This window comes from Hemicordylus capensis, chromosome 5 (genome assembly GCF_027244095.1).
Source record: "Hemicordylus capensis ecotype Gifberg chromosome 5, rHemCap1.1.pri, whole genome shotgun sequence".
NCBI lineage: Eukaryota > Metazoa > Chordata > Lepidosauria > Squamata > Cordylidae > Hemicordylus > Hemicordylus capensis.
Window position 1 is genome coordinate 169,202,374 of NC_069661.1, and position 25,831 is coordinate 169,228,204.

Sequence of the window (25,831 nt, forward strand, 5' to 3'; positions counted from 1 at the left end):
CTATTTTTGCAAGTATTACTCCTTATTTCACCACTTTCTAGCTCTACAGTATATCATGTAGCGTCATATTACAATGCTTTTCATATGGCTGAATTTTTTGGTTTGTTTTAGATGAAGCTTTATATTTTGGGTTACTCAAAACCTCTGGACTAAGCCAATTTAAGTTGTCATATCCCACTTAGTTCTACACTGTGTAGGGCTGATTCATATCTTAACAGAGTTAAGTTGCTGCTTCCCAGTAATGTTTAAATTACAGAATTGCTTTAAATTGGCAAATGGCATGGGAAGCTCCTGTGCCAGTCCTTCAAGGGCAAGATACGATGACATATGCTGGACTCTGAATCCTGTAATGTACAAATGGATTCATCCTTCCCTCCAGTCAGGCCTACTCCAAGTTTTCCACAAGTGGAATCTCCAGTTCTGGCCAAGGGTCATGAGCGGGACAAACTGGATGTGATGTCAATTCTGTTATCTGTCCCAGCAATTGTTTTTTCATTGAAAATGAGCCACCGCGGGGTGGGGTAGTGGTCATGTTTCCAATTCAGATAGGGCCCTCTATGGTTGCTAGGCCTGTTCAAAATTTCAGAATTTTGAATTTCTGAAGCTGAATAATTTGTACAGTATCTTGCTCCTGGTGAAGGCAGCTGCTTCCCTCTGCGGAGAGCGATCCATACACAGACAGCACCGGAGGAGAGACATTAAAGGGAGTCAAGCTGTAGGAAGCCTTGTGACATTATGGGTGCTGCGCTGGAAGGCACACATGGAACACTGTGAAATGTAGTCTTTCCTAGTGCTTTCCCCAGAGAGCTCTAGAACGGTTTCATTCACACCTTGCACATCACCAGGCTTCCCTCAAGTTTTCTCCCTGTAACAGCCCTCCTCTGGAGCTGTGCACAGATTGCTCTGCACAGAGGTAAGCAGGGGGAGCGACTAATGCATAGCACTGGAGGAGGGCCTCTTGGTTGATATTTTGAAGGTCCCTTTGGCTGATTTTTTTTAAACAAACCTTAAAAGTGCAGAGCCAAATTATGTGATTAATATCACACAACAGTTTAGTTCTGAGTGCAAAGAACATTGAGACCTCCTGCTGCAACCCCTGCATAGACACTATATCCCTCCATGTGCTATGCCACAAACAGTCCCCACTCTTAATGTAACGGCCTCTGTTTTTAACTTTCCAAAGCTATTGGTAGATGCTAGATGCTTTTCATTTCCTGTAGACATGCAGAATGACATGCATTGATTTCCAAGAGAAACTGGCAAAGAAGTAATATCCCCTGCTGGAATCTGAAGCACTATAGATGATCTGGAGAACACTCTTTGCAAAATGAATGTCATCTCTTAGGAACCATACTTGTACTGTTCCCATTCATTGTCACTGAGGAACTGCAGTCACTGAGGCTAGACTGTTACACAGAAATGTCTGGAGAATTAAATAATTTAAAAAACAAGTTGCAAAAACACCTAACAGCTGTATATATGTGATCCTGCTGCTTGCTTAATTGTTAATGGTGCTATTTTTATTTAGTGTTTATTAAGGGAATGTATTTTCTTCAGATCAGCTCAACCCTTAATTAAATAAAGCTTGCTCAAATATTTAGACAGTTGTAGGGTTGATATTAATTTGATACATTGCATCTTATTTGGAATAAGACATCACAGCCACTGCCAACATGAAATGTAATGGAACCAATTAACAGTGGAAGGGGTGCCTCCAGGTCTTAGGAAACCTTGGGCAATGTGCCCTAGTGGGCCTCCCCTTACAGTGGTACCCTCCAATATGTGTCAGATGGGACTGCTCTGTGCTTACAGGAGGCCATAAGAGCAGCAGCAATAGCACAGCAGCAGGAGATCAGCTTGTGGGGGACAGTAAGTAGTAAAACAAGTTGGAGGTTGCTTGGGCCAAAGTCTAATCCATGGTTGGGTCTGATTCACTGGCCAAATATGTGTCTTCTTGAGAATAATAGCAGGCTTCACGTATTTTCCTTTGCTGATATTTGACTTTCAGGTTGTCTGAGGTGTCAAAAGGTTTCTTCCCTTGCAAGGGCATAGCAAAGTTGAAATGGGCCAGAGAGAAATGTGATGAGCCCCTGCCCCGTCCCCCTGCCAAAGATACACATTTCCTCCTACCTTTGCTGCAGAAGAACTGTAAGAACATGATAAAAAACTTCACTTTTCCCCTCCCATCTTCCTGACTCATATTTTTTTTAAAAAAACATACATACTTTGAAGCTAGGTCGTCCAATCAGGAGCCAATTGTGTACCACTGAGTCAGGAAGATGGGAGGGGAAAAGTGAAGGCTGAGCTATGGCACAGCTGGTGGGGAGAGTCCTCAGGGGTTCAGACACATTTGTCCCCTTTTGTGCCTTTTCCTCAAAGTATCGAGATCTAATTATTCTATTGTGTAGACACCTTTGGAAGGTTAATTTTTAAAAAAACACCAAACAAACAAAGAAACAAACAATCCACCACACCAAGTATTGATTCAAAATCTGTTCTGGTTACAGGAAAATAAATCACTAGTAGCAGCAGCAGCAACAACAACAACAACGATGACAAAAAGGAATGGAAAGCATCAGATTTGTTCATTCTCTGGTGAATATATGTGAAGCAATCAAAAGTTCCTACGGTTTCCTGAAATCAATTTCCATAGCAAAGGATCCTGTGGTTTGCAAGGCCCTGAGGCTCCATTATCACATTGTCTCCAGCAGGTCAGGCACTGAACCAAATTTTGCTCCTGCTGAATTCTATGGAGTATCGTCATTGACATCAGTGGGATTAGGAACTGGACAATTGTAGCAAACATTTGCATAAATTCAGCTAGAAGTCTGGCAGTGTTTAATACAGTTCTGTGTGGGTGGTTCTGCTGTTTACTATACATGTTAGTATTCCAGTCATGTCCTATAATTATCCATACATTTCAGATTTTACAGATATTATTACAATTTTAAGGGAAGAAAACGGGAAAGTAGAAAGCACAGTGAAACCATCACTATGTGATACTTGATTATCCAAGTTGCCTGATCATTTAAATTCACGTTGTGTCTCTCACACAATTACTAATGTTACACTGTATGTAACAGGCCTAATTGTTTGAGAGCCGATACTTCATGTTTTGGCTGCTCTTGGTTGCCTGAGACTGAATTATATTCATGTCCAAATATATGCCAATTTATTACTCTTGAAGAATTATTATAACCAAATTAATATATCTCAAGCAGTAAGATCAGACATTAAATTAGCTACTGGCATTTCATTAAAAGATACCAAACAAATAATTGCCTTATATTTTGCTTTTATTCCGAACACTACTTAATTTCCCTGTTGCTCCTTCCACGAGGGACAGAACTAAACATTACAAAAACACAAGGCTGCCACATGACAGTCCTGTGCTGAGTTTCACTCTCCTCCCTCCATAATCACTCATAAAACCTATCCCTAGTCCTGATGTCTTTAAACTGTGGGTTTACCATCATTCCCCATTCCTATCAGTGGCAGCCAGTAATGATGATTATTAAATTTATCATCATCATCATCATCATCATCATCATCATCATCATCATGTTGCCACTGGAAGAGCTGGGATATGCACAGTTAAATTATATCAGTATACTAAGTAGGTTGCACTAGTTGCTATGAAGGAAAAGGGGAAGGGGCTGGAACATAGGATGCTGGTTTTGGTGGCCACCCCATGTTTACTATAAAATTTAGTCTGCCCTTCGTCATTACTCCCAAAGTTATCTAGAATAACATAGTACATTTAAATCCTGTTTTTACTTGGAAGAAAATAATTCCAATCATTTTGATGGTAGACGTCCTAGCAATAATATTTCAGTTAATGGTTAATTCATATATTTGAATACTGAAATGACTTATGAAGTCACTCCTATCAAAGGACTAGATGACAGAATAGATAATAAATTCTAAGCATTCCCCCCCCCCCTTATTTTAAATTCTGTCTTTTCAACTGAGCTTCATGTGTATGAGGCTTTTTTATTTTCCAAATGAAAGCACTGTTTGGCTATAGACTCTTACTTGGATGATATAATTCATTCAGCCAACCAAAAAATAACTTTTCACTTCTGTCTTAGAAAGCAAGTTATTAGGGATAATATAACTGCCAGATCTAATCACAGCCAAGGAATGCATTGCCCTCTCTTCATATCAACCTTGATTCAAAATAGAATTTCTTATTCAGCTTCTCTTCTCAATTTCTTAGTTCATTTTAGTAACCTTTACTATGTGCCTACAGACTCACTATTCCATGCTGAAATAATTCATTATACGTAAAGACTGCAGTACAAGCTGTGCTCTGGCCAAAGCAGTTTTACCACAGAAGATAAAAAGTCTGCTCATGCTCTCTCGTCTGTCTAAAGATTAAGCTATGAATCTGTTTTCAGAACCATAGTTACTAAATTATAAACGAAGCAGAATTTATTATATTATTTAATATCTGTGTTGAACATTCCTTCAATCAATATATATATGTTGAAATTCGTATTTTCATAGGCAAAATCTTCAGCTCTTTAAACAAGTGTTCTTCAGCTTTAATGCAGCAAGTATGTTTATTATAGCTTTAATTTTATGAACTACATATATAGAATTAAAAGGAAACCTTGGTCCCAGGGGTGCAGATCCCACCCCACTAAACATTTGAGGAACTCCCCCACCCACCAAACCCAATAATCCATGTCTTCACCATATTTTCTCGGTATGGAATCCTGCGGGATCCCATACAATAGATATTGTTTTGAAGAGCAACAATCTCCAAGTGACACCATCTGGAACCTACCACTGCAAAGCAGTGCCTCTCACTTCCAACACCTATAAGCGCTTCAGGAGGATACCATGGTGAATTTTCTTAATGACTTTTAACTTGTTTACATAATTTGGTTAATTGTGTTGCTTTTATTTTACATTGTATCTATTTTATTGTTGTGAGCCTCCCCAAGCAGTAGTGTACTGGAGGAGCAGGGTATACATATTTTAAATAAAAGTAAGTGTGTGTAGATATAAAATTAGGGAACTTTCCATTGGAGGATTACAGTCTGCCAAAACCACTGTTTAACTGAAAATGGGCTCCAAATAATTCTGGAATGATTCCTTCAACTTTCTGAGCTATGAGGCATGACTGAACCTAGTCTGAACCTTCAGGAAAGCTTTGTACAAATTGCGAATTAAATTTTGAACAACTCAAATCCAAAAGTACATCTGTTTGAAAACATTACCTAGCTCAATGTGGAAAGGGATAAAGATAAGCTTTAATGCACAGATGTCTCCGTATGTTATGAAATTCCCTTTCAAAATCACAGACAAGCTTCCGAAAAATGCTGAGGATGATATTTTACTTGTATTGCTCTTCTTGTTCTATAACCTATCAAAGTAACTCTTGATCTTGCAAATCATCACTTTATGATGTAGTTTATATGCAACAGTCCCAAAAACATCTCACATTCAGCATTTTAAAGGAAGAAATACTGGTATACAAACAATCCTACCGCACAAGGATTTCTTTTAAGATAACATTTTAATCAGTCTTGTTTCTCATATTCTGGATTCTGAGAGCAACTTTCTAATTAAAACTGGACTATTACAATCAACTGTAGAATCCTGCACTAGATACACCTTTGGTCACGTCCAACAAGGTTGTTCTTATGCATTAGTTTGAATAAACAACAGTGGCCCACATGTTGCACAGCATTTTAAGAGTATTTCCAATCAACCTGCACGCATTGCTGGGGGCATCCAAAAAAGCATTGCTGGAAAAATGTTTAAAACAACATGCCCACACTATGAGTGCTACTTATATTGTTTTCAATGCAAGAAGCACTCCTGAAGCACAGACATGGTACTTTAAATATTTGCACACTTGTTCTCTTATGAAAGGCTGCCAATGCTTCATAAATATCCACAGCAGTGCGGTCATTGCAAACACCTGCACGATGCTGTGCAATAGGTGGGCAGGTATTAAAAACATAGTGGCTAATATTCAGACTAACACTGCACTAATGCAAAGATATTGCACTAGTGCAAGGATGTTACCCTAGCTAGTTCCACTATGTTGAGAGCTTGCATTACAACCTAGTGTTGCACCACTTGGTGCATTTGCTCAATCAGTCCATATATATTGCAAGGAATTATGCAAAGTTATCCACAAGCTGACCAAGATTGCAACAGTGTGTGCAACTTTGAACATCTACACAGCTATGCAGCTTAATGGGGCTTTAGTCTGGATGTCAGCCGGTGACACTCGAGAATAAGTGTGTGATCAGATCTAGACCCCTTATAGGTATTCTACAGAATCCTACAGAATATCCCATCACCAGTTTCTCTCGCAACTGAACTGAATCCTGTGATGGAGCTGTTAGGAGACATATGGCATGACTTTACACACTTTTCCTCTTTTTTTTTCTTTCCCCCCCCCTGCAATATCCCGCCCCCCCCCCTCCATAATTTCAAGCAGAAATTCAGTGAAGACTTCTGTGGCATGCAGATGCAGCGATGAGAAAAGGTTCACCCTCTGCATTTCTGCTTAGCAAGTCCTAGGAGCTCTGCAAGTGAAACCAGTTTGGTAAGTAAAACCAGTTGAAAACAAAAGCATACACATATGCAACTGGATATACTGTCCTGAATCCAAAGAACTTCTTTATGTGTGCCCAACAGTCTGGGCTTGTCTAGTGGCAATGTTGATTCTTTGCTTAAACAGCTGACCTCTGTGCTAGATGGCATACTGCTTTTCAGTTTCAAAGCAGTTTTCTATGTAGCACAACCCCTATACCCGTCTGGATACAGAACTATTTGTACAGTCCTTTGGATCCCAGCTTTTAAAAACAATATTGCCCAGCATTTTATAACAAAAATTAAATATAAAAGAACACACCCTGCTCCCCACCCCGCCCCATCAAATGCACATACCTGGCAAAATCTGAAACACTGACTTGTCTAGAAACTGCCTTGGGAGATCTCACTGTGAGATTCTCAGACACACAGCCTTTTCCACATGGGACAGATGCCCTGAAAGAAGGCTGTCCCTGTTGTCATTTCAGCAGACTTAGATAGGAACTTGGTGGGATCTGGTCCTTTCTCCAGGCAGAGCAATTATTTGGTAGCAGAGCTAGAAGCATGGCAAAGGGAACCTCCTCCCTAGGTTCCCCGCCGCCCCCCCCCCCCGTTAGCTTTCCACCAAGGCTGGACCAGGTGGTTCTACCTTAATATAGCTGTTTGGCTTTACTGTTGGTAGGTCTTAAATCCTGCACTAGGGAAAGCACTTTCTTCTTCAATCACATTTAACTGTGCTATATTTGGAAATCATGGCAATCTGAAGAGCAGGGATGACTCCAAAGAGTAGCAAAGGGTAGTTCGAACCCCCCCCCAAAATTCCCTGCTCCCCCTTGTGCTCTCAGACTGGAATTTCAAAGCAAAGTTTCAAGCAATACTGTCATAGCATATTATGGTCCTATTATAGCTTGAATTAATTTTTTCAAAGGCCTTCACTGTTTAAAGAAGCCTCATTCATTCACTCCAGAACAAACGGCAGATATCATTGCAGGCAAGTAGATAGGAGACTCCTCCATCTCTCCAGGAACCAGGCCAATCCCTTCACTTCCTTCCTGGGCAGAAACTAGTCTGGGTGAGGTCATGTGTGCAGGGTCATTATTTCAGCTGGCCTGGTACGGACCTCTCTCTCCACCCCTGTTTTTCCTGCTTCAGGGTCTTGTACAGGAAAAGAAACTAGCCTAGAAAGCAGACTGAAAGTTTGGCCTACTCCAAAAAGACAGTATTTTCAATAAAGAATCTAGCCCATTTTCTGAACGTTTGAAAATGCCAAGCAATTAATTCCATTAATTAAATTCCATTAAGAAGGTAAACAAACTAACACCATTATCCTAGTTCTATAAGGGCTGAATGTACCATAAGCAAAATCCTCGCTCTCCTAATAATGGAGATTATTTAAATAATATCCTTTAAACTAGTTGTTCTGGAGTCGCCTCTGGTGAAGAGATGTTTGGCTTGGAAGAGCTTCAAAAGTTTGCATACTATTGAAGAGATTTCTACATTTATTATTCTAGCTGCCAGTTATCTGGGAAAAAGCAACTACATTTTACTTCAGCAGAGCTTTTTAAAATTCTTCATATGCATTTTTATAAGTGCAGTCTTATTCTCTGTTTACAAAGTGACTCTGAAGAACTCTTCAGTTTCTCTCTGTCTCCTTAGTTCTGGCAGCATTTTATGAGGATGTTCAGCAACTCTTTATATCAGTACAAATGTTACTGGGCCAGGAGCAACTTCTGTGAGGTAAAGGGCAGGAGCAGGCTTGTAAATAAAGATAAGTAAAAGCAACTTCAAATTCACATTTTGTCTGTCTCTTGGCACACTTTCCCATTTATCCACACACAAAATCCAGCTAAAAGTTATTAAATTGTTTATTATGGTGGGACATGATGCACACGTCCTTATAATAACTGAGTGCCTCTATAATGAATGAATCATCAAATGAAGCACATTTCATGTTGGAATTTATATTGGCATAATACAGTCCTCATGTTCAGAATCAATTTGTATTTTATTACAAGGTTTGCCAGTAACTATAAAGAAAGACAGTGTCTCAAGTGTCTCAGAATTAGTGGCTTGAAATATCCTAGACTCTTTCTCAACTGATGTATTTTAAATCACTGGTTTTACACATGCATAATTAAGTTGGAAATGTTAAGAGTTTTAAGGGATAGACCTGCCATTCAGGCAGACCAGGAGACATGCAGTCATTTGTGAATGTTAACAGAAAGGAAACTGATATCTTGTCTTACGTTACTGGTATACTTATTTCGCTACACATGAGTGGTGAACTGGAATGTATGTTTTAAAGTCTTTTGAGATTAAAAAAAAATATTGGTCTACATGTTGAACTGCCTAATGTGGGTGGTGAATATCCATCCATACTGCGGCAGCCTCCTAGTGAAGCTCTGGTGGTCTTGAGCTTTTACTGATTGTCAAGCAATGTGTTTCTGCCTAGATAGAGCTTCTGGAGTGTGTGTGAACTACCATAAACATTTGTGCTCTGAGAAAAAGTACAAGACCACTAGTGCTTTGCTAGAAGCCAGCAGCACCATGGCAGGTTGGCACTGCCCACGTTAGGCTGTGCAACATGTGGGCCAATGCTTTAATATGAATTATATCATAGAATCATAAGGTTGGAGGGGTCTTGTAGGCCATCTGTTCAGTTCAGCCCTTGCTCAGTTCAGGAAATCCAGAGCCACAGCAACCCAAACCAAGGCTGTTCCAAGTTCTGCTTGAAGTCTTCCAGGAAGAGGAAGCCCACCCACTGCCTACTACTTGGCTCCACTGTTGAACTCTTCTTACCCTTAATAGGTTTCTCCTATGTTCTCCTACCTATAACTTAATCCCATTATATCTAGTCCTGCCTTCTGAGCAGTCGATATTAAATCTTTTGCACTTTTTATATGATAGCCCCTCAGGTATTTGGAGAGTGCTAGCATGCTGCTTCCGCCCTCAATCTGCGCTTCTTTAGGCTAAACATACCCGATTCCTTCCATCTTTCCTCAAAATGCCTTCTGCTCCATTACTGTACCGCTGCTAGATCATTTGATTCAAGTGGGGGAAAACTGTGGATGGACATGATAAGGAGGTTACAGCAAAGCTGGAACACACCTTGTGTAAATCAAGTCAAATAATAAAAGATATTATACGACCCTATAAAACTAAAGGCATTGTTTTTGCTCAGTAAGGATATGTCATAAATTTTCACCTCAGAAGACACAAAGAGAAATACAGAAAGTCTTCTTTTAAATTCGGGGGAAATCTTTTCTCTGATCCTGAGAATTCTGTTTATGTTTATTTTTTCTGTTTATGTAATTGTCATCTGTTTATGTTTATAAAGGACCCTGAATACTGGTTTAGACAAGAATTCCATGAAATACAGTAGAAGTGAAACTTAGAGGCTGTCCTCACGAGCAGCCTAGCCCAGGCTAGGGCAGCCTAACCTGGGCTAGGCGGCTTGTGTGGAGTGCACACGGATCCCCATGGATCCCGGTGCTCCTGCCCAGCCAAATCCAACTTTAGCCTGGCCTTTAGCCACAGTTAAGGGATCAAGCACACCCTTAACTTGGCTGCCGGGATCATGTACAAACTCAGGCTGCTTGCAGCCCGAATGCACACAGAGATGGGCACCTAGAGCACTTGTCTCATGGGGGTATCCCCCAATGCACTGTGCTCGTCATGCAGTGCATTGTCAGATACCCAGAGGCTGGGACGCAGCATCCCAGTATCTGCAGCTTCTCTACCAACAAGCACCGTTGTTCCCCTTGTTGGAATGTGGTCATAGAACTTTTATTTAACTACATTTGTAAAGAATTCATTAACTCTGTATTATGTTCTGGATGTTCTGGAAACATAAGAGAAAATGCTCACTTTATGAATGAATGAATACAAGGATCAAACATGTCATATAACATAATAAGAAACATATTAAGAAAGGCCAGATTAAAACTTCTTGCCCTTGGGCCATGGCTAATGAATTTTGCTCCGCTCCAAATAAGGCAATGACCTTAAAGTGAGAGTACCTCTTCATTCATTCAAATTTCAAAAGAAACGGAACAGCTGAATTTACAATATCTTTAAAGTTTTTCCTATTTCAATAGCTCAATAAATTAATAATTGGCAAAACAGGTGAAAACATATTTGTTTGTCTTACATGTAGTTGTTAAAATGGAATCGGTACCATAAAATACTAAACTCTACAAGTTTTTAGCTTTTCTGTCACATCTCGGTGCACTTAATATCCTCCTGTCATATTATTTATGACTTCAGAAAGAAATTGGTTATTTCCTATTATTTCTTCAATAAATAAGTAAATCAGCACATGCTGCAGAACTACAATTTGTTAATGAGACAGCCTAAAAAACTGTCACAGTCTCTAACTTCAGAACTTGCACAGCATCTAACCCTTAGAGCTCAATACTGAAGAGTAATTGCATTTTTACACACTGATATGTTGCAACCCAAACGCTTTCTGAAATGAATTATATAAACCAGCCGAAGAATTCTATGACAGGCTCAAGAAATAATGTTTTCCTTGTGGGTATGGAAGGAACAGTCTTGTTGACTCTACAAGCCTGTGCTACTGTATAGATAGAAAATTAATGATCCTTCACTACTTTTCAAGCAGGGGCCAGTTTGGCAATTTCCCATCATGCTGACCTCCATGTAGTGCTGTGCTTTTCCTAGCACCAGTTGTGGGGTGGAGGGCTTATTTAAGCTATCTTAGTCCTTTTGAGTTCCAGCACCCTTCTGGAAGGCATGCACAGAGTGCTGGGAAGAGCTCTATGGGGAAAGCACTGGGAAGTACTACACTTCCCAGAGTTCCATGCATACCTTCCAAGATGGCACTAGAGCTTGAGAGAGTTCTGTTTCCCTTAAAGAAGCCCATCAGTGCTGGGCAAAGTGCAGCACTGTGCAGTGGGAACAGTTACCTCAATGCGGTTCCAGAGGGGCTGTATTCTACTTCAAAATTAGTTAGAGAGTTGCACTTAGGGTCTACGGGCCACCAGGCCTTGCAATGAAGAACACCGTAGTGGACTTTTGTTATAGAGCTTCAACGTTCACAGTGCTGGGTCTTGGTGGGAGCAGGAAAGTTAAAATCCAACACCTAACTGAATGCAAATGACTCATTCAAGTGTCATAATATACTGTAAAACTGAGCCAGGAGGTGTGAGCAGAGGCTTCAGTTTTCTACTATCATGTCTGCATCCCAAGCATTTTCTCACTTACCATCACTTTTAAAAATGTTATGTTTGTTGTGTATTTGATTATGTCAATCGCCTTGTTAGTTGGTTGTCACGCAGAAAGGCAAGACCCTTCTGCTTGCACAAAGGGTCACGCTTTCACCCTCTTTCAGCTCAGTTTCCCTGAAAAGCTGCTCCGGAGACTCTCCCAAACCTCCTGCTCCAAGTTTTAGAAAGATGGAGATGCTGTTGAAGGTTGGAAGAAAATCAGCGGAAGTGTTTTCTGCTCATGTAGGGGGATCCAAGCATATTACCTATGCACACATTGCAATAGATTTTAACATTTTTGCGAAGCCCACAATGCAACATTAATTTCAACCAGCTTAAACACTGTTCTGGATTGTAACCAATAAACACAACTAAAAATAAAGTAAGTGGCTGACATGCTGTAAAGCTTAATATAGGTAATTTAGAAACGCCCAGGCCACTGCAGGCATCGTGATACTCATGGTACTGCACATCAGGGCTCTTTCACTACTATTTACCCTTCTACAATCACGCATATTTCCAATGCAAGTAGCATAATGATGTGCAATTGTGCAAGGGCACGTAGTTGCAGAAGAGCCCTGCTGCACAGCTCTATGAAGTGCTGCAAGCGGTTTTGAACTGGCCACGTTAAGCTGCACAGTGTGTTAGCCATAGTATTTATTGCTTAAGTCTGGTTGAAAAATGAATAGATAATTCTTGCTCAGTTAAATGGTCCCCTGGAACTGAAGAGGCACCTTTTAAAAGTGGCAATTCTCTTTATTCTTTATTATTTATTTATTGAATTTATATACGCCTAGTGTAAAAATCTCTAGGCGATGTACAGAATTAAAACATAAAATATAACACAATTAAAATTCATAAAAAGATAACAATCAGATAAAAACACATTAAAAACACATTAAAATTTAGAAATCAAATTTCAGCTAAAGGCCTGGGAAAATAGGTACATCTTCAGGGTCCTCCTAAAAGCAAACAGAGAAGGAGATACTCTTATTCCAGGGGGGAGCGCATTCCAAAGCCCTAGGGCAGCCACAGAAAAGGCCCAGTCCCGGGTTGCCACCAAACGAGTCTGTGGCACCTGTAATCAGACCTCTCCAGATCATCTTAATAGGTGACAGGGTTCACGACAAAGAAGGCACTCTCTTTAATACCCTGGTGCTAAGCCGTTAAGGGCCTTATAGGTAATAACTAGCACTCTGTATTTCATTTGGAAACCTATCGGCAGCCAGCACACTTCTTTTAGAATCAGTGTTATAGGGTTCCTTCAGGTAAACCCAGAGACCAGTCTGCCTGCCGCATTCTGTACCAATTGCAGTTTCCGAAATATGTACAAAGGCAGCCCCAAGTAGAGTGCATTACAGTATTCAAGCCTAGAGGTTACCAGCATATGTACCGCTATTTTAAGGTCACTAGTCTCCAAGAATGGACCTATCTGACGTATCTTTATGGAGCAGAGGGACAGCAACTGGCCCTATCCAACCCCAACACTACATCCTTGCAGTGGCTGTTACTGATATCAGCCTTATGTTTCTTTTTAGATTGTGAGCCCTTTGGGGACAGGGAGCCATCTTTATTTATTATCATTTCTCTATGTAAACCACTTTGGGAACTTTTGTTGAAATGCAAGATATAAATATTTGTTGTAATAGTAGTAGTAATGTTACTGGCCGACATCCCAACTAATGAAGCACTGGTGCAACGGGAGAAGCACCAGTGTAGCACCAGTGCTTCTGAAGAGTTCCAGACCAAGGCTGCACCAGTGTGCACATGTCTGTAGGGATTTCAATGACTTCCCCTAAAAGCCCTTTGTCACCCCAAAATATGTCCCTGAAAGCTGTGTGACCATCAGGGACATATTTTGGGTGGCACAGAGCACTTCTTGAGGAAGGGAAGGTTGAAATCTATCTATTTTTACATTTATATCCTGCTGTTCCTGCCAAGGAGCCCAGAGCGGTGTGCATGGTTATGTTTGTCCTCATAACAAACCTGTGAGGTAGGTTAGGCTGAGAGATACATGCCTGGCCCAGAGTCACCCAGTGAGCTTAATGGCTGAATGGGGATTTGAACTTGGGTCTTCCCAGACCTAGTCCAGCACTCTAATCACTACACTATGCATCACTGAACCAGCAGACCAGCAGAGTTAACTGAACTTTTCATGATTAGTTGAACTGCTTCTCTCATTGCACTGGTGCTTTATTAGTCAGGATGTCAGTCAATGTGATTCCAGAGGAACTTAAATGTGTACTGCAGCTTCTGTACCATATTCATATCTCCTTCATGCCTCTCAGGTGTCCTATTCACTATCCCTTTACAAATGTATGGTCCAGCAGAAAAGGCTGAAGTGCAGATGGTAACAATACAATTGCTGTATTGCTGAAGAAGGGATTCTGAAATGCTGTATACATACGTGAAATGTTAAGGTATATTCCTGCCCTCACAGATCCAATGGACTTAACACTGTCTTAGCAGAGACTCTTCCTGCCCATGACATTGCTCCAAAACATCCCAATCTATCCCTTAGCTTCCTGAGAAATCAAAGGGAGTCCTATAAATGACATTTTTCCTGGCATAAATTGTTCTGGAGTGGCATCTTATTTAACCACATTAAGAAATCACATGCAATAGATGGAGCAGCTGTGGGAGACTTACCCATTAATTAGGTAATGCATTTGGGTCAATTACCGATGGATATAATTTCCAGGTTTGATCTTTTTAAAGTGGGATTTGATTATGCAGTTGTGTGTTATAAGAGCAGCTCATTATATTTGCAAAATGAATAATAGTGAATGATAATGATAAGCACATAAGATAAAGCTATTGCTTATATCCATTAAGCACAACTCTTTTTTAGATTCTACTAGACATTTCCAATAAGATTTATTGTATTTATTGTGCAATTTGTAGCTGGCCTCATTCTCATTTGTCTTGCTAATGGCTGAAATACCACCTACCCTACTTCACTCCATCTTACCCAACCTTGAAGAATTTCAATTTATGATGTAACATACCTTAGTTAGTTTCAATGCCTAGTATTATATTACATGTGTCCTGTTTTATTATTTTAAAAAGTAGAAGAATATTTTTGTCCTGATATTAAAAATATGTTGTTTTTCCTCAGATGCAAACACAGATGACAGTAGGCTTAATACATAATGTTCTCTGAAATCTTACCAGTACATTAGTGCTATTATTTAAGCTATGGTTTCCTCCTCAGCAGATGCTGCCTTGTTTTCACTGTTCTTGCTGAGTGGGATTTCTGATCAGAAAGAATAGCTGCACAAAAGAAGTTTTATAGCAGTGCAAAATGAAGAGAATGAACATTATATATCATATAGCTGGATGCTAAAGAGTATAATTGTTGAATTTAAACCCCAATGCTACTTTCAACTGCCACTTTACAGTTCTTCTATTTGTTGGATAGAACAGTTTTATATACATCTCTTTCTTCCCACAGCACAAATAAAGGGGAAACTTTGCACAGTAGTCAAAGAAAAATAGAGTGAACTCCAGGTAACTCGTAAATACCTTTTTATGGTACTGTATAAGTGTCCTGTTGGCGGATATTCCATCTGTAAGATAACTCTTTTAAAAGTCACTGTTCAGAGAAAAATAAAGGTCCTTTCTTAACCAATAATAAGAACCAGGATGAAGATAATGAATCAAATAAGTTTCATCAAGTCTATAGCTGAATTGATCATTATTATTACTACTAACTTCATAAAATCAAGCTATTTAAATCTACATCACAATTCCCAAATTACTTTCTGTGTTGTCTTTTAGAGGCACTAACTATAGTTGTAGAGATATAAAATGTACAGTTTTTCAAATGCAAAATGCAAGAAAATAATATTGCCCCTCAGAAACTAAAAAACAAACAAACCAAAAACCATTCTGTAGTAAACAGGCAGGATCTTGTCAGCATTTGTGTCCTCCCTGTTTTGATGACTCCTGGAGGTAACATGGAGTGTGGGGGAGCAGGGCTGGGGGAAATGGGCTAGAAGAGCAAAAGAGAATGTGAGGCAATGAAAGGAATCCAGAAGCACAGGAAAGAAGGAAGGGAGGACTCGGAGTGATGGAGGCTGAATGGATGGAGATGACAAGATACTGACAAAGTTGGGGATGGTGCCGAATTTCTTTGCGCTTAATGTCTTTGAAGCCAGTACAAACTTGGAGTCCAGTACAAACTTGCTAAATTGGAGGGCTGACTTTTGCTCCTTTTAGACCCCTTTGTTTAAGCACCTTACATTTCTGGCTGACAGATTTGTATTGATAGCCAGACATCCCAGTATGGCAGATATGTATGTTAATTGTACACAAATAATAAATGCCTTTTAGACATTGCTCCCTGTCCTTGGGATATAAGGTAGAAGTCAGTGCTCTGAAAGGATTTACGGGCTGATGAACATACAGTGAATTACGTCTCTGGCTTCCAGAGTGCATTGAACACTAGTTCAGTGCAGTTTGGAGGCTAGAGACTTAACTCAATGTATGTTCATGGGCCTGAAAATCCTTTCAGAGCACTGACTTCTACTTTCCCTGGGATCTCCATGTTCAGGGGCAGAGCCACCATTGAGTGGATGGGTTCAAAGAACCTGGGCTGCCATCCCTCAGCGGCTGTGCCTCGCACCCCAGACACCCCCCCATCTGACAACAGGTGTGGGGGTGTGGCTAAATGCTTCATGCATCTGATGTCAGATGCAGGGGGGGGGGATAGGGGGACCACAGCGGTGACAGAACCTGGGCCGCCGCTGGCCTCCCTCTGCTCCTGTCCATGTCACTGACTATTAGGGGCTCCTCACTTTTGCTGAGAGGAGTATGTCAAATCCTGACTGTGCACAGGAAGTCCCAGCAGGAACTATGAAACTTGATTTCTTGACAGCATGTTATTTATAATGGCACACATCTCCTGGTCTATCAAATAGTCCTAGGTCTTGTGAATATGCTTTCTTTATCTCTAGCTCTGTTTAGGCATTCTATAGCCATGTAGAGCAGAGTCTCTTAACCTTGAGCCCCCAGATGATGTTGGACTACAACTCCCATAATCCCAAGCAAAAGCCATTGCAGCTGAGGATTCTGGGAGTTGTAGCCCAACAACATCTGGGGGCCCAAGGTTAGGAAACCCTGATGCTGAGTGTTAAAAATTAGTAAATCACTTGGGAAGGGTAAGCAGCAAAGTGAGCAAATTTGCACATAATACCGAACTATTCATAATATCAAATTGATTAAATAAACAAACAAACAAATAAATATATTCATATTCAGGGTGGTGAAATCCAATGAGAGCAGTTTCAAAAGTATCTCACCAAGCTGAGTGAGTGAGCGACAAAACTGCAAACACAGTTCAGTGTAAATAAATGTAAAGTGATGCACAATGGACTGAAAAATTCCAACTTCACTTATACAAAGATAGGATCTGAGCTGCTGGTGACTAACCAGGAAAAGGATCTTGGAGTTGTGATGGATAGTTCAATGAAAATGTCGACTCAATGTGTGGTAGCTGTGAAAAGGGCAAATTCCATCCTAGGGGACATTAGGAAGGGGACTGAAAAATAAATCTGCTAATATTATAATGCCATTATACAAATCTATGGTGTCCCATTTGGAATAATATGTACAGTTCTTATCACATCTCAAAAAGGATATTTAAAAAACTGGAAAAGGTCTATAATAGAGTATTTTCTATTATTAAAGCAGAACAGGATAATCAAAGTGAAATAGAAGTTTTAAAGGTGTGGAAGGAGTAGAGAAAGAGAACATTTTCCCCGTCTCACAACACTAGAACCAGGGGTCATCCAGTGAAACTGATTGGTAGTAAATATAGGAAAGACGAAGGAAGTACTTCACACAGTGCATATTTGGTCAATGGAATTTGTTGCCACAGGGTATGGTGATAGCTAACAGTTTGGAAGGCTTTAAAGGGGTTTAGACAGCTTTATGGAGGACAAGTCTATCAAGGGCTACTAGTTTGGGTGGCTGTAAGCTACCTTCAGGTTCAGAGACTGGATGTCTCTGAATACCAGTTGCAGGGGAGCAACAATAGGAGAGGGTGCATGCATCTCCTGCTTATGGGTTTTTAAGAGGCAGCTGGTGGGCCACTGTGGGAAAAAGGATGCTGGGCTAGATCGGCCTTGGGCCTGATACATCAAGGCTCTTTTTCTGGCTCCATGCAAATTAGAAAGTCTCACCCCTATGTTTACAATGCCAACTGACAAGTTCTTCCCCAGTTAACATGCCCCATAGCCCTAGTCCCCTGTCAACCACAAGAACATAATTTGTCTGCCAGTACAAATGCTGTACCCAGGGAGAGACCATCTTCATGATCATAAATGGGGAGGATATCTCCCCAAAGGGAAGGAGTGACAGCAATCTGCAAACAAATTAGGGAGTGATCAGACCACAGCAGGGACAGATGGATAGGTCCCCCAATTTAAGATCACGTCACAACTGCTCTGAGACAAAAACCAGGTCTATTATTATTATTATTATCATCATCATGTAATGATAATAATGCCTATTATAATAATTTATTGCATTAGAGCATAAATTATTGAGAAATGGAACTAATAATTTAACCTAATTTAATTTAAAATGTAATTTAATTTTAATAATTTATTAAGAAATAGAACTTTTGGATCTAACCTATTATTTGTAAAGCGCCTCAGTGGCTTTGCACAGGAGTGGATATCATGCTACTAGCTGATCTCCCCACTAACAAAGCACCTGTGGAATGAGGGACGCACTAGTGTATCACCAGTACAGAGTTCTAAACTAATACTGCACTAGGAGAGCTGGTCTTGTGGTAGCAAGCATGACTTGTCCCCATAGCTAAGCAGAGTCTGCCCTGGTTGCATCGGAATGGGAGACTTGATGTGTGAGCACTGCAAGATATTCCCCTCAGGGGATGAAGCCGCTCTGGGAAGAGCAGAAGGTTTCAAGTTCCCTCCCTGGCTTCTCCAAGATAGGGCTGAGAGAGATTCCTGCCTGCAACCTTGGAGAAGCTGCTGCCAGTCTGTGAAGACAATACTGAGCTAGATAGACCAATTGTCTGACTCAGTATATGGCAGCTTCTTATGTTCCTATGTTCCTAGTGCTAGTGGGTGTGAGGGGGAATTTCGGCGACCTACTCCTCTTCTCTTGGAAGCTCTCTGTGTCACCTCAAAATATGCCCGAGGGCTGCATTATCCTTAGGCATATATTTTCAGGTGGCACACAGTGCTTCCAGTGGGAAGAGGAGGTTGTTGAAATTTGCCCGGACTGCTGAACCAGCAGTGAAGCTGAGTTAATTGCATTTTTCAGAAGCACTGGTGCTTTGTTAGCCAAGATGTCTTTTAATTGGGACTGCCGTAACCTTTGCAGCATGCTTCAACCATTTGGATATGGTTTTATTATGAACAGTGGCGTATCTAGGGAAAATAGCACCTAGGGCAAGCACTGAAATTGCGCCCCCTGTCCAAACATCTGACACCCATCTTTCAGATAACTTTACCATAATATCATATCAAAAATACAAGTCAAGCTTGTTAATCTTTTAATATTTTGAAAATTATTTAGTAGTGGACGTAGCCGGACCAAAAAATGCTGGAAAACTACAAATTTCAATATGATGGGGCTCATGAAATACCCAAATACTATGTGGAGGTATGCTTGGAAAACTAAACAGAAGTGCCTGTCTAATTCTCTACTATGCATTGTAGCATCACTGTTACATACGTTTTAAAAATAAATGGAGAATTTGACTTTTCCCAGATATTCTGAAAATAATTAAAGGATATGCAGAGTAAACTGTGTCACTGCTTGGAATATATTCTAGACTTTCAGAAAGACAGTTAAAATGAGAGAAAGAGAGCAAGAAACTCCCAGTGGGCCTTAATACTAAGGATTTCACACTGATTCAAAGACAAACTCACCATTAATAGCCATATTATTAAGACATCACATTTAACTCACTTATCACAAGACACAAAGTAAGAGCAAATGAATACAATCCTAGCTCATAAGCTTCAGCTCATTATTCACTAGCCCTGATTCTCTGTACATACTGCCAAACTGAATATGTGTACAGTGATTTATATTATATTGAATTAAAAATAATACTTGTAGTCCCTTCGGGGGGCTTCCTAAAGCCTGTGGGGGTTCTGCAAATGTTCCCCCTCCCCCCACTGGCTTCTAGGGCCTCTCAGGGACCATTTTAGCATGTGTAGTGGCCATTTTTAATTTTTTTAAAATGGCCTCTAAAAACAAAATGGCCACTGCACATGCTCAGATGGCCTCTGCGAGGCCTGGCCTGGCCTAGGGCCTCACAGAGGCCATTTGAGCATGTGCAGTGGCCATTGTGTTTTCAGCAGCAATTTTTTTTAAAAAATATTAATTTTAGAAAATGGCGCCCCCCTTCAAGTGGCGCCCGGGGCACGTACCCTGCCTGCCCCACCCTAGATACGCCCCGATTATGAAAGATTATCATTTTGACTGTGCTTTCTTCTCCTGTGTTCCATTTTCAGATTTACTGTATATATTCAAAGAGGATAGCCACAACTATGTATTATACTCTAGAAGGGATCTAAAGTACACCACCATCCCTGTTTTAAGGATACAAACTCTTCTGAAATGAGCCAATATACTACCAGCTTTTAATGTAACTTCTGCTAGCCACTGAAATCATGAACTTTCTGCTGGTTTTTTTGGTGTAGAAAGCAACTATAATCTAATTCCTAAAACAGACAGTGCTATTTGTAGCTATTTCTACTTTTTGTCTCTTACCTGGCTATTGAACCTATTTTGTATTTTGCAAATCTTCCTGCTCAGTGATGAGGGGACAAAAAACCCATCAATTTTATGTCAACAGGCTCACTCAGCTCTCTTCTGAAGTTGTTTTTAGAAGACAAATATTTTTAATGTAGTCGATTACAGTCTATCTAATAAATATTGTAACATCAAAACAGAACAAGCTTGTTTTTATTATTTGAATAATTTACTTGCCCCATTTATATCTACCATCTGGTGTGTATCTCTGACAGCATATTTGTCATTATGCATGTTCCTTGTTACCTTTGTCTTTAGTAGATTTGATTTATTGATGACAAGATTAAGCATTAATCACAAATTCATCATAAGAAACATCAAGAATCTACAAAATCTTTTTAAATTCACAAAATCATAGAAAACATCAGAGTGAAATGTAATTTAACCGTCAACTCCACAGATCATTAATTGACCAGTCAATCAAATGTCCTTCATCTGGCCTCTTTGATAGCAAAGAAGTGTCAGGTTGTCTTTGACAGGGAACTATTGGCTTGGGGATGACTGTTCTGGGTTTGGGTGAAAAAGCAGGAGGAGAATGGTAGAAAGGCTTGAAGAGGAATGTGCTTCCAATGAAGTGCAGGTGCTGATTGGGTGCTGCTGTATGTTGCACTAATTAGATCAGATTACGATTAGTGTTGCACTAATCATGATCAGAGCACATGTACCTGCAGGGGGGAATTTTGGCAGTCTCCACTGCCAATTGAATCACTCCCTGTTACTTAAAGGCTTTGCTATTCTCTGACAGCAAATGAGAGAGGATTCATGGTTTGTATTGAAAATCTCATTAGCTACCAGAGAATCTATACTCAGAACACCTCAGAAACAACAGAACCCTATACCCCACGGGTTAGAAACCCATGTGGGTGGCTGGCACCCTCTGTTCACTAAACTGCCACTCGCTCTGGGCCACCCCAGTGCCCCCCAAATGTAGTTATGGGGCTGCTTAAACCTACATGATTCCCTATGCAGAAAAACCTTAAAGATGTGTAAACTTCAACAAATCACCCAAAATCAACCCTCTGCCCAAATCCTTTGAAAAAATTCTGGTCGCTTCCTTGCTCCCCTTGGGCACTACCACCAACCCCACGCCGCTCTAGGCCACCCCTCCCCTCCCCCGACATGAAGCGATACACCTCCATTACACCTTATGGGGAAAAAACCTTAAAGACGTGTAAACTTCAAAAATTCACCAAAAATCAGCCCATTGCTCAATCCCTCTGAAATTTGGGTGGTAGACTCCTCACATTAGGTACTATCAGCCCACCCCACTCTTCCACCCCAGATCCCAATTTATGCCCCAAATCTGCCCCAAATACATTAAAACTTCAAAAATTCACCCAAAACCAGCCCTTTGCCCAATTCCTCTGCAATTTGGGTGGTAACCTGATGAGATCTTGTAAAGCTGAAGAAGTGGAGACAGAGGAATTCAGGTAGAGGTTATATATTAAAAATAATAGTATGGTTTCAGTAACGCGTTGGCTGACAGGACAGCATTTCCGCTCACTGCCACAATATTGTCATGGGAGACGGGCAGCCTCTCTCGATCAGATTCATCAGTAAGAAGACTTTCAAAAGCTTCACTTTTCTTTCATTAAATGTAAGAAGTGCTTTAGTGGGTCATTCGGTTTAAATGACTGTATTGTGCAGAACAGCAAATGTACACAGTGGCAGAAATTATGACAAATTGGAGTGACAACATTCAAGTAGTTTCTATAATATCGACCTCTGTATTGGCAGCACCATCTTGGATGCCCTCACGCATTCATGACAGTGTAGGCACAATTTCAGGGAGAGTGGGGGGTTATGCTCTGGTCACCTTGATATTCTCCCCCAACCCCAAATTCATGCAGATGGACTCCCAAACCCTCCATCAGATTAATGTGAAATTTGATGGTAGTCCTGCAAACTCTATAAATCAGTTGAGTCTTCCAGTGACCTACCCAGTGTTGCCTTCTACAAACTCTCACTGCTTAATCCTATTTACTCATGACATCTATATTCCAACCATTCTCCAAGGAGCTCAGGACAGCATGCATGGTTTTTCCTCCCTGCTTTTATCCTCATAACAATCCTTTCAGAAAGGTTAGATTGAGAGAATGTGACTGATCCAAGGCCAGCCAGCCAGCTTCATGGCTGAACAGGGATTTTAACCCAGGTCTGCTCAGTCTTTTTCCAACAGGCTAACCACTATACCACACTGCCCCCCCCCCATTAGGCACTACCACTTCACCCCACTCTTTTGGCCCTGGGAGCCATTTTTTGATCCAAATCTATTTGGATTCGGATTCAGATTAATTCGGATCTAAATTGAATCTGGGGTGATTCGGATGGTCAGATTCAGACCCCAAAACAAATCTGGGGTGTTTCAATTCAGATCCTAATCAAAACACCAAAAATCCAAATTGCACACCCCTAGAAAACATGATATAGTTATGCCCCCCAAAAGAACAAATGCTGTGCTAATGTCCACAAAGAACAGAGGTGAAAACAATATGCAAAACCAATTTACTTTGTTATGTCAATTGTCCTGATCCAACTAGGGCAGGCGCGGGCCGTGAACGCGCCTCCAGGGGGGCGGCGGGCAGCTTCTTTAAGTGTAAACAGGGCCAGTGCTCCATGCCGCCCAGCAGACCCCGCGGCGGGGAATCACCTCTGCCACTCACCTGGCCGCTGGCCTCTCGCCTCTCTAGTCAAATTGTTTGTGACAACACTGATCAGTGTGGAGAACTGCATCCACCAGCCCTATATTCTTCCTTCCAAATCCAGGACTGACTGACACTATCATTCACAATTTGACAGAGATATGTATCCACAGCCCTGACTCCTGCATGGGGCTTTTCAGTTCAGGGAAATGTGCATGTATCATGTGAAGGAACTCTTTACTACTGGGAAAATCTGTGGAGAGGGAAAAATAATGTCAATGTTCAGGGATTAGTTTCTGTCTGAGGGGGAAAATGTTGTTTATTTTAATCACTGTGAATCACTTCGATTCCTGGCATACTTCTAACATTTGTTCCACAGCAAATGAATGTAGGAAATCCAGTATTGCTGAATATTCACTAAAATGTTCCTTATTTTTAAAAAAATGGTTTGGTCTGCATCAGTGACCAGATTAAACTTTTCTTTTTTCTTTTCTTTTTTGAGCCAATGCTTTCTTCTTATTTTGTGATGGGCAACACAGCTCCCATTTTGGAACATAAGAGCCATGCTGCAGTTGAAATCTACCATAACAAAATGCATCAACTTTATTCCTAAGCCATTTTCACACAGCCTTGTTGCTTCTGTCCACAACTGATAAAGGCTGCTCAAGGAAATGTTAGCTAGTTGCAAGCTGTATAGATAGAGATTACAAAAATCGATTGTACGATCTCTGTGCCTTTATAACATATTTTCAATTCTTAGTATAAAGACCAGATCAAAATAATAACACGGAGCATAAATGAACATTCTTTTCACCTTATAGTGGGTCCTACAGACATGGGGCAATTCCTATTGGCTAAGAAAAGTCAATTCAACAGGTAGAAATGCAGAAGGCATGATAAGGAGGATATAGGGGGAAGTTACTAGATGTCTCTCTGGGGTTATGTCTGCCTAATGGAGGGGCAGTGTGGTATAGTGGTTAGCCTATTAGACAAAGACTGAGGAGACCTGGGTTGAAATCCCTGTTCAGCCATGAAGCTGGCTGGCTGGCCTTGGATCAGTCACATTCTCTCAATCTAACCTTTCTGAAAGGATTGTTATGAGGATAAAAGCAGGGAGGAAAAACCATGCATGCTGTCCTGAGCTCCTTGGAGAAAGGTTGGAATATAAATGTCATGAGTAAATAGGATTAAGCAGTGAGAGTTTGTAGAAGGCAACACTGGGTAGGTCACTGGAAGACTCAACTGATTTATAGAGTTTGCAGGACTACCATCAAATTTCACATTAAGCAGAATTTGATGGAGGGTTTGGGAGTCCATCTGCATGAATTTGGGGTTGGGGGAGAATATCAAGGTGACCAGAGCATAACCCCCCACTCTCCCTGAAATTGTGCCTACACTGTCATGAATGCATGAGGACATCCAAGATGGTGCTGCCAATACAGAGGTCGATATTATAGAAACTACTTGAATGTTGTCACTCCAATTTGTCATAATTTCTGCCACTGTGTACATTTGCTGTTCTGCACAATACAGTCATTTAAACCGAATGACCCACTAAAGCACTTCTTACATTTAATGAAAGAAAAGTGAAGCTTTTGAAAGTCTTCTTACTGATGAATCTGATCGAGAGAGGCTGCCCGTCTCCCATGACAATATTGTGGCAGTGAGCGGAAATGCTGTCCTGTCAGCCAACGCGTTACTGAAACCATACTATTATTTTTAATGTATAACCTCTACCTGAATTCCTCTGTCTCCACTTCTTCAGCTTACAAGATCTCATCATGCATTCTTCTATTCAAGCTCAGAAGTAACAGCCATTCTCCTGGGTAATTGCATCAATCATATCACCTTCGCATTCTACCATTTCCATTGTATCGAGTATAAAATTCGCTTTTGAGCTATCCACAAGGTCATTCTAAACTCACCTATCATCTTTAGAAATTATCAGGATATCAGCTCTCATCTTGGCTCTGCCTATGATGCCAGCCTCACATTATTTATATGTTTTTAATTTTGAACAAACTCTTGTCCATTTGCTCTCTTCTCAGGGTGGATCAGATGATCAATTATTATGTAGTGGCCTTTTTATATGCCCCCTTGCTAACTTTTGTCATATGGAGATCTGGTTGTGTGTAGGTAACTGGCAATGTGGGGACGCGCGTGCATGCGCGCGCACACACACACACACACACACACTTCCTAGATCTGGCACACTTAATGGCCAGAGAGCACAGACAACTAACTAGCTAGGTGGTCACTATAGCTGTCTTGGAGAAGTTTAAAATACATACACAAGAGTAGGTAGCCATCTGATTCTACCCGCATTTCTTCTTGTTCATATCTGATATTCCTATTTTCTAATCCTTCCCATACATACTAAAAAAATCTGTACCTTCAGAAAGAAACATTGGTAGACTTACCGTGAAGTGTTCTTTTTCGAGGTATGGGGAGGGCATCTTAACTTGATAGGTTGTCAATCCCGACATGCTTCGAGACAGGGCCAATCAGAATTGATTTCTGCTAATACTATGCCAGGCCAGCCACCATTAACCCAGTTCCGGGACTGTGACTGTGGAAGGACAATGATGCTCTAAAAGGAGGCTA

General features: G+C 40.7%; 1 protein-coding gene and 1 long non-coding RNA gene across 6 annotated transcripts in view; one reads left to right on the plus strand and one right to left on the minus strand.

The window, feature by feature from the left end:
• The window catches only part of KCND2 (potassium voltage-gated channel subfamily D member 2), a 506,409-nt gene that overhangs the window by 458,288 nt on the left and 22,290 nt on the right, over positions 1 to 25,831 (minus strand). The window lies entirely within an intron of this gene.
• Positions 1,834 to 20,701, plus strand: LOC128326629 (uncharacterized). 3 transcript variants are annotated; one of them, XR_008308158.1, is made up of 5 exons: positions 1,834 to 1,869; positions 2,508 to 2,595; positions 6,464 to 6,571; positions 15,241 to 15,296; positions 20,285 to 20,701. It is a non-coding gene; the product is annotated as an uncharacterized LOC128326629 (long non-coding RNA). The 3 variants fall into 3 exon arrangements; XR_008308156.1 differs by lacking the exons at positions 1,834 to 1,869; positions 2,508 to 2,595 and adding an exon at positions 4,686 to 4,851; XR_008308157.1 differs by lacking the exons at positions 1,834 to 1,869; positions 2,508 to 2,595 and adding an exon at positions 6,238 to 6,289.